Source organism: Dendropsophus ebraccatus, chromosome 3, assembly GCF_027789765.1.
Source record: "Dendropsophus ebraccatus isolate aDenEbr1 chromosome 3, aDenEbr1.pat, whole genome shotgun sequence".
NCBI classification, from domain to species: Eukaryota; Metazoa; Chordata; class Amphibia; order Anura; family Hylidae; genus Dendropsophus; species Dendropsophus ebraccatus.
In genome coordinates this window covers 62951807-62967619 of record NC_091456.1, presented here as the reverse complement: position 1 = coordinate 62967619, position 15813 = coordinate 62951807, and the positions used below count along the sequence as shown (strand labels likewise).

The 15813-nt window shown below is 45.2% G+C and overlaps 1 protein-coding gene across 1 annotated transcript in view; it reads right to left on the bottom strand.

Annotated features, from left to right (window-relative positions):
• SMARCA2 (SWI/SNF related BAF chromatin remodeling complex subunit ATPase 2) overlaps nucleotides 1-14795 on the bottom strand; it is a 139452-nt gene extending 124657 nt beyond the window's left edge. Inside the window, exon 1 of the mRNA XM_069961900.1 lies at nucleotides 14522-14795. The gene's annotated coding sequence lies outside the window, so the exon portion shown is untranslated. The remainder of the gene's footprint in view (nucleotides 1-14521) is intronic.
• Nucleotides 14796-15813: the final 1018 nt, after the last annotated feature.

Sequence of the window (15813 nt, the reverse complement as noted above, 5' to 3'; positions counted from 1 at the left end):
TATAGGAGACCGCACTACAGGGACATTCCTCCATGTATAGGAGATAGGACTGCGGGGACATCCCTCCATGTATAGGAGATAGGGCTGCAGAGATATCCCTCCATGGATAGGAGACCGCACTACAGGGACATCCCTCCATGCATAGGAGATAGGACTGCAGGGATATCCCTCCATGTATAGGAGATAGGACTGCAAGGATATCCCTCCATGTATAGGAGACCGGACTACAGGGACATCCCTCCATGTATAGGAGACCGCACTACAGGGACATCCCTCCATGTATAGGAGATAGGACTGCAGGGACATCCCTCCATGTATAGGAGATAGGACTGCAGGGACATCCCTCCATGTATAGGAGATAGGACTGCAGAAATATCCCTCCATGGATAGGAGACCGCACTACAGGGACATCCCTCCATGTATAGGAGATAGGAGTGCAGGGACATCCCTCCATGTATAGGAGATAGGACTGCAGGGATATCCCTCCATGTATAGGAGACCGGACTACAGGGACATCCCTCCATGTATAGGAGACCGCACTACAGGGACATCCCTCCATGTATAGGAGATAGGACTGCAGGGACATCCCTCCATGTATAGGAGATAGGACTGCAGGGACATCCCTCCATGTATAGGAGATAGGACTGCAGAAATATCCCTCCATGGATAGGAGACCGCACTACAGGGACATCCCTCCATGTATAGGAGATAAGACTGCAGGGATATCCCTCCATGGATAGGAGACAGCACAACAGGCTACACTACAAGGAGCTGAGCTGTGTGAGGAATATACAGGAACATCCCTCCATGGATAGGAGACAGCACTACACAGCCGCCTAATCCTCACTAATCCCTTCACCTAGCACAAGCCTTACAGGAAGCGCTGTTATCTCCTCATGCAGGCGGCATGGGCACACATTGTCACCTCTGCATGACTGCTATGCTGGGGGTAGATGGGGCCTCAGAGGATGACTACAGAGGATAGCACAGAATGCATGGTAAGAAGCAGTCATAAGTTGTCAAGCACACAACTTATCAAAATGGCATGCCCAAGGACAGGTCTCACCGTTTCAATGGCGTATACAAGTTCTACTGAGACTCCAGGCCAAAGCCTGCTGCGCTTTTGTGTCAGAGTAAGGCAGCCTTTACACAGAGAGATTTATCTGACAGATTTTTGAAGCCAACCTGTATTTACTTGGAAAATGACCCAAACAGTCACAGCTATCAACAAATGGGGGCTTCATTACGGCTATAGCATTATGGCTATATGTACAGAGGTAGTGTCTGCCACAAACATTGCTCCATACATTGGGCATCCAGTGGAGCAGGGCACAGAACTCAGGAACTGTGTCCTTTATGGCCCTAATTCAGGGATGGGGAACATTCGGCCCTCCAGCTGCTGCTAAACTACAATTCCCATCAAGCCTAGACAGCCAAAGCAGTAGTTATTCCAAGAACAAAACAGCTATCATTAGGCCAGGGCTTCACAACAATGTAAAAATCTATTTCTAGTATTCCTGTGTGGGAGAACTTTACAAAAAAACAACACATTGAAGCAGATATATTTTCTGTTACAATTGGTGTTCTTCATTATCCATCAGGGGTTTTGGTACTTTTGATGTAAATATAATATACCTCTAATATCAACTCTATTCTTGCCATCAACATATTGAAACCACAAAAGCAGCCAAACAGAACTCTACTGGTAGCACCTTTTTGTGACATAAACACGCACGACAGAAGGCATTTTCTTTTTTTTAAATCATAATTGAGTAGAGTTGTTGAAAGGTTCTCTGTGCCGAATGACAGATCTTGAACCAATCAATAGAACCTCAGCCAAAGTCACAGATGAAGGAAGAGATGGGATTTTCATGCAAAATTCTAACCTTGAAAGGTCAACAATGAACAACAAATCATTCAAAAAATATCTGAATTCACCAACAATATTACAGCCGGCTATCTATTTGTGATCAGGGTGAGAAGTAAGCGGTGCGGGACTACCAGGCACAGCCACACATGAGGACAGGCCACTGTGCCTCTGTGGTCTGCAGGTCATGGTGGTCCCAAAGGTTGGACATCTACTGGCCACTCATTCATGACCCATCATAAAGAGGTTGCTTCAGCATAGATGACCCCTTTAAATATGTGCAACCCAGGATGATCAGCTGATCACTCCCGATTCAGTATCCTTGGGAAACAGGTTTTGTTAGGGTAAGTTACAACGAGTCAACAATGTCCGTCCTTTTAATGTTAGGATGGCTTGAAACCACAAAGGCAAGAGCAGCACTGTGTTCTGGTTCATAATGGAGGATTTCTAGTGGAGGACGCCTCCCTGTGAGGTCAGAAAACCCTAATCCGGCATATTGTCAGGGGTTGTTGTCATGAGACAAATAGGCCAAGCTCACAACATTTCCTGTTAGAAAACATGATATATAGTCACAGATAGTGTTGTACTGTGTTTGCCCCAAAAATCCTTGTGATGGACTTATTTAAGTTAAACAAAAAATATTAGGGAGAAGGCTTGGTCCTTAAAAGCTTGTAAATATATATTTAAGTGAATAAATGTATGGCTTCTAAAATACAAAATACTTTGGTTCTTTTTTCACAAATGTATTTACCATTACACAAAACAGGAACAAATTCTATGTCTTGGTCATATTATAGCTGTAAGTCCCACAAGTGATCATGCAAAGAACACACGGGGTAACAGCATCAGAGGTCGGGCTGGGATTTGTGGCTAATATAGTATAGAGACGCAGAGATGGATACTGGAACTCTTGCTCTGTAGCATATGGATGGATTCAAGGCCAGGGCAGTTTTGAAGTAATTTGGTGAATCCCAATCTACAAGTGTGACAGAGTAAGGAGCTACCACCATATGATTTAAAAGGCTTATCCCAAGATTAGAGAGGTTGTCTGGGGTTATAAGACTCATGCATCTCCTTTAAACCTTACCAACTATCTAGAGGTAGTAAGGATCTGTTTAATGGTAGTCCGACTGCTGGAAAACCTGCCAGTTATGAGAACTGGGTTGCTTTCAGAACTGCTCACTGGGGGGCAAGGATCCCCATTCTTGTGATCAGTGGGCTTCCTAGCTTTGAGACAATCACATACTTATTACCTTATCTTATTACCTTATATTTTAACTTACATAGGTTACCTGAAAACTTTTTTCCACTCATGGTTAGTGGTTGGGTGATGTCATTTATTGTCAAACTACTGTTTTTTTTTCTATTTTTAAATGATAATGACAACCAAAAACATCCAGAAGACCCTGATCAAAAGTTTACATACCCTGGTGATTTTGGCCTGACGCACAGAAGTGGACATAAATGGGTTTGAATGGCTACTACAGGTAACATCCCCATCTGTGACCTGGTTGCATGTAATCTGTGTGTGCGCATAAAAGCTGAGTGAGCTTCTGGGATTGAGACAGACTCTTCTATCTTTCATCCAGCCACTGAGGTTTCTGCATTGTGAGTCATAGGGAAAGCAAAAGAATTGTCAACAGACCTACAGGAAAATGTAGTTGAACTTTATAAAGGCAAAGGAAAGGGGTATAAAAAGTTATTTAAGGAATTAACAGTGCCAGTCAGCATTGCCAGTTGAAACTGTGATTAAAAAATGGACGCTCAGGTAGACCAACAAAAATTTCGTACACAACTGCCAGGAAAATTATTCGGGATGCAAAGAAAAACCTAGCTGAAATACCGGACTCTCTAAAACTAGCATTGTGGCTGTTTCAAGATGCACAATAAGGAGGCACTTAACCCCTTAACGACCGTGGGCATACATTTACGACCTCGGTGCCTGGGCCTTCACCCTAGGGTTTAACGATGGGTTTAACAATAGGAAGCGAGCTCAGGAGCTGAGCTCAGTTCCCATCAGGTAAGGACTGGCTGCTATCAGCAGCCGGGCCCTCACCCTTAATGGCGGGCTGCTGTAATCACGCGGCCGTCCGGTCGCCATTAACCTCTTAAACGCAGCGGCGTTTCAGTGTAAGTGACAGGAGCAGCTCCTGTCACTTACCGATTGGGACCCCCACAGCGTGTCTGTGGGGAACCCGATCGCATTTCCTGACCGCCGAGGGCCTCTTACCTTCCTCCGTGCAGTCAGGTCTTTACTCTTCTGACAGAGTCTGCCACAGGCAGGCTCTATCAGAAGATGGCCGATAACACTGATCCCTGCTATGCTATTGCATAGCAGTGATCAGTGTATGCAATCCCCTTAGGAAAAAAAAAAGTGAATAAATGTTTTTTTTAAATGTGCCAAAGCTCCTGCCCCAATAAAACACCTCCCTTACCATTTTGTAAATAAAACACATAAAAATCATTAAATAAATAAAAATATATGTTGTAGCATGCATAATTGTCCGATCTATTAAAATAAAACAGTATTATTCCCGCACGGCTAAAGGCGTGAACAAAAAGCGGTAAAAAAAAAACAACCCACCAGGATTACAGATTTTTCATTACATTTCATATATTTAAAAAACTTTATAAAAAGTGATCAATACGTAGGATCTACACAAATGTGATACTAATAAAAACTAGAGATCATGGCGCAAAAAAATTAAGCCCCATACAGCCCTGTAGGTGAAAAAATAAAAGCGGTATATGAGTTACAATAGGGCCATTTTAAATATACCTATTTGCAAAAAAAATAAGTTTTACTGTTAATAAAAACAGTAAAACATAAGAAAAGCCATGTAACATGCATATTGCTGTATTCAGACTGACCTATAAAATAAAGATTGCATGTCAATTTTGCCGTAAAGTGCATTACGGAAACACCCCAAAATTTGCGGAATTGCATCCCCCTCCAATTTCACCTAATAAATAATATTTTGGGGGTTCTGCCATTAATTTTATGGAAGATACAAAGGCACATTACAAAGTACAGTTGTTCCTGAAAAAAACAAGACCTCACATGGCCCTGTAGATGGAAAGATGTAAAAGAGTTATAGCTCTTAGAAGGCGAGGAGGAAAAAATGCAAAAATACATTTTTTTAGCCTGCGTCCTTAACCCCTTAAGGACGGGGCCAATTTTCGTTTTTGCGTTTTCGTTTTTCCTTCTTGTGTTTAAAAGGCCATAGCACTTGCATTTTTCCACCTAGAAACCCACATGACCCCTTATTTTTTGCATCACTAATTGTACTTTGCAATGACAGGCTGAATTTTTGCATAAAGTACACTGGGAAACCAGAATGAAATTCAAAGTGTGGTGAAATTGAACAAAAAAAAGCATTTCTTTTATTTGGGGGTAATGAGCTTTTACGGCATTCGCTCTGGGGTAAAACTGATATGTTATGCATGTTCCTCAAGTCGTCACGATTACAACGATATATAACATGTATGACTTTTCTTTTATCTGATGGCTTGTAAAAAATTCAAACCATTGTTAACAAATATATGTTCCTTAAAATCGCTCCATTCCCATACTTATAACGATTTTATCCTTTGGTCTATGGGGCTGTGTGAGCTGTCATTTTTTGCGCCATGATGTGTTCTTTCGATCGGTACCTTGATTGCGCATATGCAACTTTTTGATTACTTTTTATTACATTTTTTCTGGATTTGATGCGACCAAAAATGCGCAATTTTGCACTTTGGGATTTTTTTGCGCTTACGCTGTTTACCATACGAGATCAGGAATGTGATTAATTAATAGTTCGGGCAATTACGCACGCGGTGATACCAAACATGTTTATTTAGTAATTTTTATTTATAACATGGGGAAAGGGGGGTGATTCAAATTTTTATTAGGGGAGGGGGCTTTTTACTAACAACACTTTTTTTTTTTTTTTTTTACTTCTAGTATATGCATATGCACTCTGATCTCTCATTGATCTATGCTGTATATAGTTATACAGTATAGATCGATGAGATCGGCACTTGATTGCTATCGGCTGCTGCAGCCGAAAACAAACAAGTGCCGAGCCGGGGTCAGCGCCATTTTGGCGGAGACCCCGGCAGGTAATAGACACGGAGGTCGCTCCGCCGCCACTAGACACCAGGGAACGGCTGCATATGGTAATCGGATGCAGCTGTCAACTTTGACAGCTGCCTCTGATTACTTAATTAGCGGGCACAGCGATCAGACCATGCCCGCTAATAGCCGCGGTCCCGGGCTACACGCGGCACCCGGGATCGCGGTGGTTCAGAGCTGGGTCGCTGCGACATATTTCCCTAAGAGGTTAAAGGGGTTGTCCAGGATATTTTAATAAACTAGCATTGCATTGACCTCTGTGGGTGTTGCATATTCTACATACACTTCTATTTTTTATTTTAGAGTGTTCTCAGGCTCAGTCACATGACCACTCTGCCTGTGTTTTCTTTACTTCCTGTGATGTCACGTTCCCTTTCTGTTTCCTGTTCCTGCCAGTGATGGAACGGTGAGTCATCAGGTGGGCGGGGTTATGCGTCCACATTTTTTTAGCTACACCCCTAACATCTGAGGCTAGAAAAAACTGCAGCAGTGAGGACAGCATGACAGACTACAATCTCTGTACAGCACTGCAGCATAGGTTGGAGCTATAAACAGTAAATAAAGAAACTATGGGGGTGATTTATCAAAACGTGTGCAGAGGAACAGGGAAGCAGTTGCCCATAGCAACCAGATTCTAGGTTTAATTTTTTAAGGCCTTTTTAAAAATGAAAGAAGCAATCTGATTGGTTGCTATGGGTAACTGCTCCCCTGCACAGGCTGTGATACATCTCCCCCTATAGTGTTATTTTTGTAGTGTAAATATGTACAGTGTTAGGGCAGAGCTGCTGCTGTGTGTGATATGGAGAGGAGAGAGGAGACTTCACCTCATGGCAGTCACCATTCTATTTCTTGCTGAGGTAACAGAATGCTGCCTTATTGAGACCCCGCCCACCAGTAGGATGGCTGCTGTAGTGTATATGTAAGACCCAGGACTACAACTCCTAACATGTACATGTGTGCTGGGGTTTGTAGTCCTACAACAGATAAGAGTGAAAAAAATTATTTGAGAATGTAAGTAATTGGCAGACACTGAGCCACCATGCTGCTCAAGAGGCACTTGTAGTAATACAGACATTTCCCTGCCTATGGGTAGAGTGGGTGGAGCTAGATTTAGAGAGGAGGGGGTGGAGCTATACGCATGCAGAGCTGTGATGTCACTGCTGACCCCTGTGACCCAGAAGTTCTTTATGTAAACAAACACAAATCCAAAAAGCAGCAACAGACGGCCCAAGGCCACAGAGGAGAAAAAAGGTGAGAGAAAACCACTAAGGGAAAGGGACAGATTACAAATTATTCACATTTCCAATAAGAAAAAAAATGTGGACACCCTCTTTAGGGTACGTTCACACTTACCGGATCCGCAGCGTATTTTCTGCTGTGGATCCTGTAGTTGTGAACGCACCCTTAAGGGGTTAAAGAAATATGGGCTGCATGATCAAGTCGCCAAAAGAAAGCCATTACTGTGCAAATGCCACAAAGTATCTTGCCTTAAATACACCAAACAGCACAGAGACAAGATGAAAAACTTCTGGAACAAGGTAATTTGGAGAGATGAGACAAAAATTTTACTTTTTGGCCACAGCAACAAATGTTACATTAGGAGAGGTGTCAACAAGGCCTATGATGAAAGGAACACCATTCCTACTGTAAAGCACGGGGGTGGATCCCTAAAATTTTTAGGATATGTGAGCTACAAAAGCACAGGAAACTTGGTCAATCTTAAAGTCTGGCGAAAATTTTTATTAAAGTATTGTATTGCCCCACCAAAAGTTATATAATTCACCAATATACACTTATTACAGGAAATGCACATAAAGTTCTTTTTTTCCCTGCACCTACTACCCCATCAAGGCTTCACTTCCTGGATAAAATAGTGATGTCACACTTATTACGGGAAATGCTTATAAAGAGCTTTTTCCCTGCACTTACTACTGCATCAAGGCTTCACATCCTGGATAACATGGTGATGTCACGACCCGACTCTCAGAGCTGTGCGGGCTGTGGCTGCTGGAGAGGATAATGGCAGGGGGACACTGAGGGACACAGAGCACTGGAGGGACACTGAGCATCCCTCTGCCATCATCCTCTCCAGCAGCCACAGCCCGCACAGCTCTGGGAGTCGGGTCGTGACATCACCATGTTATCCAGGAAGTGAAGACTTGATGCAGTAGTAAGTGCAGGGAAAAAAACACTTTATGTGCACTTCCTATAAGTGTATATTGGTAATTTGTATAACTTTTGGGGGGCAATAAAATACTTTAATAACAATTTTCACCAGACTCCTCCTTTAAACGAAAGATGAATTCAGCAAATACCGGAGGCAAATTTGCACTCATCAGCTCAGAAGCTGCCCATGGGACATACTTGGACGTTCCAACAGGACACCGATCCAAAACACAAGGACAAGTCGACCTGTCTGGCTACAGCAGAACAAAGTGAAAGTTCTGGAGTTGCCTTCTCAGTCCCCTTACCTCAATATCATTGAGCCACTTTGGGGAGATCTCAAGTGTGCAGTTTATGCAAGACAGCCCCGGTATTTACAGTAACTTAAAGTGACACTGTCACCCCCTTTGGGAATTCTGACATCTCTACACAGGTGTAAAGGGTAAATTTAGCGGTTTTCATACCTTATTTCATATCATACGTCATGGTGCTTGTTCAAGTAAAAAGTGTCCTTTTATCAACTGCAGATTGTATTAAGTGGGCGTGGCCTCGCGGCATTAGCGCCACTTAGCCCCGCCCACAACTGCATCGTTGGCCCCATCTCCTTGACGCCCATTGGTTTGCCAACGTAAAGGGGGAGGGATCTAGACCTTTCGGCCAGCCTGTTCCAATGGTCGGCGAGGGCACTTAACACAATCTGCAGTTGATAAAAGATGACTTTTTACTTGAACAATCACCATGACGTATGATATAAAATAAGGTATGAAAACCGCTAAACTTACCCTTTACACCTGTGTAGAGAAGTCAGAAAGCAAAAAGGGGGTGACAGTGTCACTTTAAGTTTTTTTTGCCGTAGAATACAGCTTTAAGGCAGCAGATAGCAGGTGAGTCCAGGGGGGCCGCAAGCAGCTGCGCGGGGGCTGCCCGGATGATTGCTAGATCATCCAGGCAGCCCACAGCATATAGTAGCGGTCTGCTGCCACCGCTCCTGTTCCACAGAGCGACGGCAGCAGATTGCTGCTATATTAGTCTTTTGTCTTTCAACGATTATTGCCTTCTATTACACAGGACGATTATCATCCGTAACGGCCGATATCGGCTAAATACGTCCGACAATCGTTCCGTGTAATAGGGCCTTTAGAAGCAAGCTGGAGCTTGGCAGCAGCGGGTTTATTGGGAAGGGGCTTTACATTCTGCTGCGCGTATTCAGAGCAATAGAAAATTGATTTATCTGACAGATTGTAGAAGACAAAGCCAGGAATGGATTTGAGAAGAGGAGAAATCTCAGTCTTTCCTTTATGCCCTGATCCCTGTTTATAGTCTGTTCTTGGTTTTGGCTTTAAAAATCTGTCAGATAAATCTGTCTGTAAAGGCAGCCTTAGGGTAGCTTCACACGTACCTTCTCGCAGCGTTAATAACGCTGCGAGTCGGCTAGGTCCTGCGGCAGGGCAACACACTGATTGGCCGGGTGGGAGAGCAGTACACCGGGACCCCGTGCAGCGAGGAGAGGTAATGTATACAGAGCGGGAGCCGGGCGGCAGCTGAAGGGGTAGCAGCCGGCAGAATTACATACACGCAGCGGTCGTTCAGACCGCTGTGTGTATGTAGTGAAAGTGATCTGCCAGGACCTAGCCGACTCGCAGCGTTAACGTTGCGAGTCGGTACGTGTAAAGCTACCCTTAGGGTGCCTTCACACGTACCGTATAGCTGCGTATTTAACGCTGCGTTTTTTTTTATCGCTATGGGGGAGATTTATCAAAGGGTGTAAAATTTAGACTGGTGCAAACTACCCACAGCAACCAATCACAGCTCAGCTTTAGGCAGTGCTGAAAGGAAAGAGGAGCTGTGACTGGTTGCTGTGGGTAGTTTGCACCAGTCTAAATTTTACACCCTTTGATAAATCTCCCCCTATGTGTTTGGTGTGATTTTTGATTTTCACATGAAAATCATGTGAAAATTAAAACTCGCATGTAAAAATTGCACCAAACACGCAGCGTTAAATACACAGCGATACGGTACGTGTGAAGGTACCCTAACAGAGACTTCTACCTGGCCTCTTTTCCTAACAAATCAGGTGCGCTGACAGGTAGAGACCCTTGACTAGTCACAGCCCAGATGACTAGTTCCCGGCTTCCTGTCTTTCTTGCGCACCAAAATAAAGACTTACGGGGAGATTTATCAAAGGGGTGTAAAGTATAACTAGCTCATTTGCTCCTAGTAACCAATCATATTCCTCTTTTCATTCTTCACAGATTCTAAACAACAAAAACATGTATGCTGACACAGCACAAATTTGCAGGAAACATTACAAAAGCCATGTCAATGTAGTCACCAACTGCAAACAGTAAATACTCTACATGTCATCAAACATTGACAATTTAAGCTATCTATGATAACCAGCAGTTATAAGTTCATACATAATGTTTGTGAGTGTGAGATCTGGTCAGATTTCCTTCCCATACAAATGGCCCACATAGACAATTAGCTGGAAGGTGCAATAGCTGGAAACAGCTGCACATGTGTGTGTCCATCTTGTGTCACCAGTAGTGATTAGCAAACTTGCCTATGGCTGTATCCTTGTTTTCCAGCACTCCCTAGGGCTGCATTCAACTGCTCCAGCCATCAGGAGTCAAATGCTGAGTGTTTGGGTTTGGACGAATCCAATTGTTAAGCAAGTTTGCTTTTCACTAGTTACCAGCTAAGACCCTACTGCTACACACTCCATACTGGCTGTTACCATGGGGGAGATTTATCAAACATGGTGTAAAGTGAAACTGGCTCAGTTGCCCCTAGCAACCAATCAGATTCCACTTTTCATTCCTCACAGACTCTTTGGAAAATGAAAGGTGGAATCTGATTGGTTGCCCTGAGCCAGTTACACTTTACACCATGTTTGATAAATCTCCCATGTTTCTACATATGCACCTATAGGTTATGTTCACACTAAGTAAAAAAAAAAAAAAAAAAAAAAAAAAAGTGAAAAGGCGCCGCATGCTATTTTCTTTTTAAAAAGACAACCATTTTAATTGAACTGAACAGAATGCATTGAAGTCAATGAAATGACGGACGTCCAACGCACGCAGTGTATTAAATAATGGACGTTGTCTGCACGGACATCAAAATATTGATCATGACAATTAGTTTCAGACGTCTTTTGCAAACACTGGGCGTTATATTTTTTAGTTGTTCACGCACAGTTTGTCTATTTTTTTTTTTTTTTTACTGTTCTTACTTTTAAATTGAATACTTTTCAATTAAAGCCACACCCAAAGGGCAATTAGTCCAAGCTAGAATAATGTACCGTCCCTGCACTGACGGACGGCCAAACCGCGAAATAACAGGCGTTGTTTTTTCTTTTAAAAACCGGACAGGAAAAACGTTGTGGGAAGATAGCCATAAGACAGTAGACAGTAGATAGCTAGTGACCACTATAATGAGAATTTGCCAGCTAGCTCATGTACATATCTATCTCAGCTGAATATAAATGGGTGCCAGGTTCCTTTTTGTGCCACTTATCTGTTGAGGAAACAAAAGGACCCAAAAGGAGATAATCCAATCTGTCTAAAGGCCCTATTACACAAAACGGATGATAATCGTCTTGTGTAATAGAAGGCAACGATCAGCTGATAGTTCCAGTCGTTTTTCTTTCAACGTTATGAAAGACAAATGACTAGTATAGCAACAATCTGCTGCTGTTGCCCTGCGGAACAGGAGCGGCCGCAGCAGACAGCTGCTATATGCTATGGGCTGGCCGGACGATCTAGCAATCACCAGAGCAGGCCCCCTGCGGCCCCCTCTCACCTGCCGCTGCGTGTAATACCGGTGGCAGCGAGTGGGGAATGACGGGTGCTGACAGCGCTAGTTTGCTCCTCTGTCGCCCTGTGTAATATGGGGCATAACCCTTGTTTCCCTCTCAACCAAAATCTACTTTTTATGACTTGAAATATCTCACCAGGAATGTGACATCATCCAACAAGCAACAGTGACTATATTACTCCTTTTTATAAAAGTTCTCGTGAATAACATCATTTATACTGTTTGGACCAACAAAAACACTAAGGCCAGATTCAGAAAGCCTGTGAGCACCGGGCCCAGACCTAAACGGCTCTACCTGACTAAGGGTATATTCACACGAACAGGTCCTGGCAGTTCCCATACACTACATACTTGCTGCAGTCTAAACGACCGCAGCGAGTATGAAATTCTGCCGCCCTTAACCCCTTCTGCTCCCGGCCGGCTCCCCCGCTGTAAGCATACTTTACCTGTCCTTGCTGCACGGGGTCCCGGCGTCCTGCTCTCCTGTCCGGCCAATCAGTGTGTTGCCCAGCCGCAGCCACTGATTGGCCGGGCGGGAGAGCAGGACGCCGCACCCGTGCAGCAAGGACAGGTAAAGTATGCTTACAGCGGGGGAGCCGGCCGGGAGCAGAAGGGGTTAAGGGCGGCAGAATTACATACTCGCTGCGGTCGTTTAGACCGCAGCAAGTATGTAGTGTATGGGAACTGCCAGGACCTGCCGGGCTCACAGCGAGAATCTCGCTGCGAGCCCGTTCGTGTGAATATACCCTAAATTTGGATAAGCATAGGGCTGTCTGGTCATCTAGGTCTGGTTGCTGTAATACATATCTTACAATGCAGCACAATCCTAACCACATGAAGCAGGCCTGTGTGTCCCCAATTAGAAAAGTCCAATGTATACACAGCTGCTAATAGCATTCAAGACAGGCGAGATCTGCGGAGCCTCTCAGAACTGGGAGATTAAGTGGAGATCAGGGGGCAGACATTTTCTGGACACCTTTTCAGGAGTACAAGTCAGTTTCACCCCTGCCTGAAATGGCTGATGACAGGGAACAATAGACTACATTACCACAAACATAGACAAGGGAAGAAATCTCAGGACACATGCAAAGAGTTAAAGATTGGGTGAGCACATTTCTAAAGATAGCCCGAAAACACACGCCTAATCCTCTATAATCTATCCTCGCAATCCATTGTAACTACAGGACCAAGAGAAGCATACGACCAAATGTGACTTCTACCATGGAGAACCTATAGGTGCAGGGGGGGATGAAGAAAAGGTATAGAGAGGAGATGGCTATATATGAGAGGAGATGGCTATATATGAGAGGAGATGGCTATATATGAGAGGAGATGGCTATATATGAGAGGAGATGGCTATATATGAGAGGAGATGGCTATATATGAGAGGAGATGGCTATATATGAGAGGAGATGGCTATATATGAGAGGAGATGGCTATATATGGATAGCTGGGAGATTACATATGAGGTAGATAGAGCGATCCATATGAGACATGTATGGTTGGTTAAATATGTGGCAGAGGACACATATATATATATATATATATATATATATATATATATATATATATATATACACACATACAGGTAGATAGACAGACAGCCATGAGATGCCTAGCGACACTCCTAGACTACTTATGGCAGGCACTGTACACAGTCCATGGTCAGTACACTGTCAGTATATAGTGCATGGTCAGTACACTGTCAGCATATAGTCCATGGTCAGTACACTGTCAGTATATAGTCCATGGTCAGTACACTGTCAGTATATAGTCCATGGCTACTCATGGCAGGCACTGTATACAGTCCATGGTCAGTACACTGTCAGCATATAGTCCATGGTCAGTAAACTGTCAGTATATAGTCCATGATCAGTACACTGTCAGTATATAGTCCATGGTCAGTACACTGTCAGTATATAGTGCATGGTCAGTACACTGTCAGTATATAGTGCATGGTCAGTACACTGTCAGTATATAGTCCATGGTCAGTACACTGTCAGTATATAGTCCATGGTCAGTACACTGTCAGTATATAGTCCATGGTCAGTACACTGTCAGTATATAGTCCATGGTCAGTACACTGTCAGTATATAGTCCATGGTCAGTACACTGTCAGTATATAGTCCATGGTCAGTACACTGTCAGTATATAGTGCATGGTCAGTACACCGTCAGTATATAGTCCATGGTCAGTACACTGTCAGTAGAGCTGTCACTAGTGACCGGGCAGCACTGGCAGCTCACATAGTTACCGTGTGGTGAATAATGAAGTGAAACAATCCGCCAACTTCCCCGTCCCCTCCCTGACAACTTCCCCGGCAGCAGGCTGCGTACAGTGCGTAGTGCGGGCACAATGTGCGGACCCCCATCATCCCCCAGCACGCACACACCACCATCACAGCTCATCCACAAGCAAACTTCCCAGCCATTGGTCTCCGTGTTACCAGCCTGGCAGCCCGAGCCCTGGGAAGGCAATGCCGCTCCTCCTCAAAGGGTTAACTGCAATGCGCCGCACCAGGAGGAAGCGGGAGCCGGAGAGGAGGCGGCACACACCTATCGGGAGCCGGGCACGGTCCGGGCGGTCAGCGGCGGTGGTCTCCGGTCCTTCCAGCAGGCAGCCGTGTGTCCCTGTCCCCCGCAGGAGGAGGATCGCTGGCGCACGTTACCGCTTGTTACTGGTCACTGCCACCTCTTGACCAGCCCGCGTGTGGCTGTCACTGCTGCAGACGCGCCGTCACTCCTAGGGGCTGCATCTCTCCCTGGCAGCCGGGCCATGAGATCATTAGCCGGATCATGGCCTCTTCCCCTCCTGCTCAATCCTTCTGCCAACTCCTCCTCCTCCTCCCAATTCCTTCTTGGTTTTATTTTTAATCCTGCTGTCTGTAGTTTTCCTCTGCCGCTTCCCTCTGGGTACACTGGGTGCCAGCACCAAACCTCCTCCATACTTTATGCTGGGGTCACCCACCTGCTGCTGGCACAGCCTCACAGGGCATCACCATTGCCCACTCATGCCTATAGCTCTGCATTGCATCCACAACGGGTAACACATGGACTACTCCAATATCTAACATCTAAGATCACTTTCCATTGTATTTAGTCTCTAACATATAACATAGGGTGTGGGGGAAATCCTTGACACTGTGCCCTCTAGCTCCCCCTGCTGTCCCTGAATGTAATGCACAGTTGCAAAGTGACTGTACCACCAGGCCCAGGCTGAAGCACTGGAGGTGGCCGACCCACCCCCAGTGGGAAGAAACCCCCGCCCCTCCATGATAGATTTCCATTGATTCTAATAGAGTCACGTCATGGAGGGGCTGGGGTTTCCTCCCATGAAGGGTGGGTCGGCCGCCTCCAGTGCTTCAGCCTGGGCCTGGTGGTACAGTCACTTTAAAGGAGACTGGGGCAGTCTTGGTGTGAGCTGAGCAGGGCCCGCCTTTGGGGTGTGCGCTTGCACAGGGCGCCTCATGTGGGGGTGGGGGGCATTTCTACACCTGACTTCATAATAAAAGTTAGATATGCTGTCTATCTGCCAGAGCGCATTCCCCCCCCCCCCAGATGGACACCCACCCTCCTCCCATGGTGGTTTGTTGGGGGCACTCCAGCAGACAGACAGCACAGTAGTTGTGGGGGGGAGGAGTTGTTTGTATGGCTGAGGAGGTAGTAGTTGTGTGTATGGCTGGGGGGTAGTTTGTATGGCTGGGGAGGTAGTAGTTGTGTGTACGGCTGGGGGGTAGTAGTGTGTATGGCAGGGGGGTAGTTGTGTGTATGGCTGGGGGGTAGTTGCATGTATGACTGGAGGGGTAGTTTGTATGGCGGGGTAGTTGCGTGTATGGCTGGGTGGGGCA